The sequence below is a fragment of the Marmota marmota genome, unplaced genomic scaffold, assembly GCF_001458135.2.
Source record: "Marmota marmota marmota unplaced genomic scaffold, marMar, whole genome shotgun sequence".
NCBI lineage: Eukaryota > Metazoa > Chordata > Mammalia > Rodentia > Sciuridae > Marmota > Marmota marmota.
In genome coordinates, this window is record NW_026000272.1 from 12,751,298 (window position 1) to 12,756,615 (window position 5,318).

Consider the following 5,318-nt stretch of genomic DNA (forward strand, 5'->3'; position numbering starts at 1 on the left):
AGCACTTATTGTCAGACATGGAATGTAAATTATCTCAAGAAATCTCTACCACAATCTTCCTCTGTTAGTACTGGTATCCCCCATTTTACATATGAGGAAACTGAGGAATAGGGCTGAGGTGGTTTACTTCCAAGAGTTCAGAATCAAGTAGGCCCCTCCCTCCACTGACCCAAGTATGAAGTCTCAGGTCTTAACTGGTCTTCCTTTCCTCCTGAGGCTAGAAGAGATGCGCCAACATCAAAGGAGAAGCTTTGAGAAGGAGACACCTGACCCACAGAATCTGACTTCAGTAAATTCTTGCTAGGAATTCAAAGATCCCATCTAGGTTGTCACTGACCAGCAGTGGTCTTTGGAGGGAGAAACTTCATCTCTCTGAGGTTCATCCCCATCTTTGAATTGGTAATGATAATTTCTTGCCTCTTCATTGAGCCAACATAAGAATCATCAAAATGTCACTGATACTGTTAAGTATAAAGCACTGTTGAAATTAGTTGATCCTGGAGTGCCGGGCATGACGACTTTTAGTCTGCACAGCATGCGGGTAGGGAGGGCGGCCTCTCTGAGAAGTTCCCTTACATTCCTATGAGGTCCTCTGAAGCACAGCTGGCATGTGCTGGAGGTCACTGCGACTAGCCTGAACATGCACAGGTCTGTTAGAGACTTAAGGGGTACACCTGGCAGAATACAAGTCACAGCTTTGGGGGAGTGAGGCTGTTAGGAAACTGTTTTTTGTTGCAAAGCACCAGGTGATGCTGGGTGGCATTTGAAGGTCCACACCTAACTTGAATCTTTAAAATGCATGTTCAAGTGTAAACAAGTTAGTACCTACACTGGCTCCCAGTAGCCATTCCTGCAGTCTTGTGTATATAGGGAGCATTTGGCAGAGAATTCCAGGGTGTGCCTGCTTGTACCACTGTGGGAGGAGCCTCTCCACCTCAGTGGCTTGACCTTAAGTGTCCCTAGCTCCCTGCAGAGGAATGGATGCAACTGTCCCCTCCCCCATCTCCTTGGAAAGTTTAAGGCAGGAAAAATGAGGTGCTTTTTGGCTCACTGGAGTGAATAAATACTGCTCTGAAATTGAGTCTTTGTCATTTACTTAAAAAAATGTCAATGTATTTGGTGCTTTTTTTTGACCAGAAATTGAACCCAGGGGTGCTTAACCACTGAGCCACATACATCCCTAGCCCTTTAAAATATTTTATTTAGAGACAGGATCGCAGTAAGTGGTTCAGGACCTCACTAAGTTGTTGAGGCTGGCTTTGAACTTGCATCCTCCTGCCTTAGCCTCCTGAGCCGCTGGGATTACAGGACTGTGCCACTTTGCCTAGCTACTATTTCGTGCTTTATACTTTTTTTCCTGAAAAAAATACTGCTCTAGTTTTGATGTGCATGCCTGAGGGGATGAGGGACTGATGTCCTGAGGGGCTTTGGGACAAGAATGTAACCACACTCTGGGGAAAGCCATGCTATTAGTTTACTCAGGCATGGGAGACAGTGACCTATCCAGCCAACACCTCCAAAGATCCCATTCTTACAATTTTTTTTTTTACAAAGAAGATCCCATTCTTATACCCTCTGTGCCAGCTTGGTTTATGGGGAATGCAATCTGAACTCTCCACACCCCATCAAAACACTCTTGTCTCAGTCTGTCTCCCCTTTTCTGTCTTATCTCTTTATTGCTCTCACTCACACATACTTCATTTATTCATGCATTCATCTCACTTTCTCAGATGTCTAGTAGTCAGTTCATGGGCTTTGGTCTCAAACCATTCTAGTAAGATTTGAATCCCTACATCTTTCCACTTAACTGGTTTCCTGACTTGGGACAAGCAACTTAAGACTCCAAGACTCAGTTTCCACATCTGTGAAAGAAGGTGCAGAATAGTGCCTACCTGAGGGGTTTTAGGTGAATTAAATGAAATGGAGTTGAGTGGCACAAAATAGTGGCCACTATTAATATGCATAAAGTAATGTCTAATAGAGTAGTTTCCTCTGTAGTATGTCAAATCAGGCAAGGTGGCTCAAAGGAGTATTTGTGGAACCTTGGAGAGAAATGGACTGAATGAAGTTACTTTTAAAATCTCATCAATATCAGTTTATGATTATGACACCTTATCCCACCTGCCATCATACCAACTGATGACAGATGTTGTTTTTCCCTCAGATTCACAAAGAGCAATTCCATTTACACCTGGAGATGCTCTAACAGCTCCCATCTGTCCAGTCCTAGCCAGGGCCGCCACCCCCACCCTGTATAATATGGCAAGTCCTTCCTTATCAGTGGTTCATCATTATACTGAGTAACCAAGGATGCTGCCACAAAGGGGATATGGAGTGATAGAATGACTTTTCCCTTCTCTTCCATTCCAATGATACATCCAATGTATCATCTGGTGGGTGAAGTGAAGGTAAGAGAATTATCAGTAACAGCCTCCTACGTGTGAGAGAGACCAGAGGTCAAAACACACCTAAAGGGGCTGGGGATGTGGCTTAAGCGGTAGCGCGCTCGCCTGGCATGCGTGTGGCCCAGGTTCGATCCTCAGCACCACATACAAACAAAGATGTTGTGTCCGCCAAAAACAACAACAACAACAACAAAAAAAACCCAACAACAAAAACACTTAAGGAGTTGGTGCAGTGGTGCACACCTGTCATCCCAGCAGCTCAGAAGACTGACAGGAGAATCATGACTTCAAAGCCAGCCTTAGCAATGGCAAGGCCCTAAGCAACGCAGTGAGACCCTGTCTCTAAATAAAATACAAAATAGGGCTGGGGATGTGGCTCAGCAGTTGAGTGCCCCTGAGTTCAATCCCCAGTACCCTCCTCAAAAAAAAAAAATACATCTAAGGAATTTGAAGTGAAAAGTGACAAGGGAGGACTCTTTGGGCTGTCCTTGTGCTACTTGCATGATGAGGGTGGAGAGATGTGTGGAACTCCTGTAAATTTCCACCTCTCACAAAGCACTTGGAGACAAGGTAATGGCTCACAATACCTACAGTTGGCCTGGGGCTAGAGTCCTGCTAGTGTAAGAGTCTTGGAAATGCGATCTCAAGATAAGAGGGTAGGGGAGTAGAGAAAAAATTGGGCACCTGAATGTGCTCCCCTGACTAGCCAAGTGACCTTAGACAAGTCACTTAAGCTATCTGGGTTTCTGTTGAGACAGTTGGATGATCCCTACAGGCCCTTCCATTCCTAAGAATCTATGACCTCAGTTCTGTGTAAAAAAGTCCAGATCCATCAGCATGAGGCCCTGGATTCAATCTCCAGTGCTGTGAAAGAAAATAAAGGAAAGAAATAAAAGAAAGGGAAGGAAGGAAGGAAGGAAGGAAGGAAGGAAGGAAGGAAGGAAGGAAGGAAGGAAGGAAATTCACGATCCAGTTTGATAGCATTGAGAGAGTAGTTGGGTAGAGCTAAAATGGAACAGAGGTGGAGGTCATTTCTAGGCCCTTTGTACTGTTTCTGAACAGAGGGTATTTCCTAAGAAAGGAATAGATGAAAATTCTCCATAAATTATTACTTCAAGAATTCAGAACAAGAGGAGGTACAGCCTAACAGAGAAAACAGAAGCAGATTACTATGATTTGGTGAAGATGACTAGACTTCTTTTCCTGGGGTCATGATGATCCCAGGTTTCAGCTGAATCTGTCAATCATAGTTAAAGAATCTATGAACCTTAACTACACCTATATTGGACAGTGTTTTATGCCTCTGGGGAATTATTCTAAACTCCTGTGGGTTTTTTTTTTTTTCTAAACTCCTGTGGTTTTACTTGACCTTGGTTAGCCTCACTGTATGGAGTGGTCTGGTTCTTTAAGGAGTTCACTGGTAGGAAATTGGATGGGATCTTTTTCTTTCCATCCTTTCTAAGGGAGAGCACACGTTTCACAGACCTTCTGGAATCATCTGCAGTTACCAGGTTTGCAAACTTAGCCAATGACATCTGTAACAGCAACATATCCCTCATACAGCTCAGTGTATGAGCTGTGGACGAAGTAATCCTGGAGTTTCCAAATGTCCATCCACACAACCAAAATATATCCACCACAAGGAATAGTTCATAGTCAAGGATAACCACCTAGCATACAAGTAATGAGTCATATAAAATATGTCTCAATGAAGAAAAATATTTTAGTTTACTCCTTATATTTGGATTTGGTTTGCATCATTTAAGTTTTACTAAGTCTCTATTATATGCACTTCAATGCTCATTCTGGAATCAATGGCTTCCTAAATTGAAGAGACCCTCACTTGAGTCACAACATATTTTCAGTTGAGTTTTAACGGTTGTTAAATTTCTGTCAAAAAGTCTGAACATATGTGTGAAGAAAGGAAAGAGAATTCTAAACCGTTCTCACACTAAACTGTGATGATAATTTAACCCATAATTCTATTCAAGTGAACAGTTGAGTATTTGGATAGGCACCTCAATGGACTCAGGAGAAATACAGCCTTCTTGGATTCTCCTTTGCTTTGGCCTTTGAGGAAAAGAAGCAGCGTGGTTAGGATAAATAGCTCTAAAAATATCATGGCTTTGCCCAGGCTAGCAAGGACAATTATGTGGTTTTGGCCATGTGAGTTCAGTGTCCCTGGCTATGCATGCTGCATGCTCAGATAGTTGCTTTGAATATAATTTTGGAGAAATGGCACTTTGTTATTAACAGTCTCTTTGGTCTAAATGGGCAAAAGACTCCTTTAAACTTCCAGGATCTATATTTATAATCACTGGCACCTGGGCTGATCTATCAGATTGATAAAAAATGTTTTGGTAGGTATGAACATGGAGACATCTTTCCTATTGTGCAGTGTTTTCTTTTCTTTTCTTTTGGTACCAGGGATTGAACCCAGGGGCACTTAACTGCTGAGTCATGCCCCTAACCCCTTTTTAATTTTGAGACAGATCTCGCTAAGTTGCTGAGGCTGGCTTTGAACTTGTAATCCTCTAGCCTCAGTCTCCCAAGTTGCTGGATTTACAGGCATGCACCACCACACCCGGTTTGTTCAGTGCTTTCTTACTTGGCTTTTTTGCTGTGATTTAATTTCCTAATTATTTTTTCCACCTCATTTCAACTGCACATGAATACCATCTAAATATATTTTCTTAAATAAATGCATTTAAAATTCTGATATTGGATGTCCTACCTAATAATGAGACCAGAAATATTAGCTCACAATTTTCTTTTGGTACCAGGGATTGAACCCGGGGGAGCACTACCACTGAGCTACATCCTCAGCCCTTTTTTTTTTTTTTTTGAGAGAGGGAGAGAGAGAGAGAGAGAGAGAGAGAGAGAGAGAGAGAGAATTTTTTTTTATATTTATTT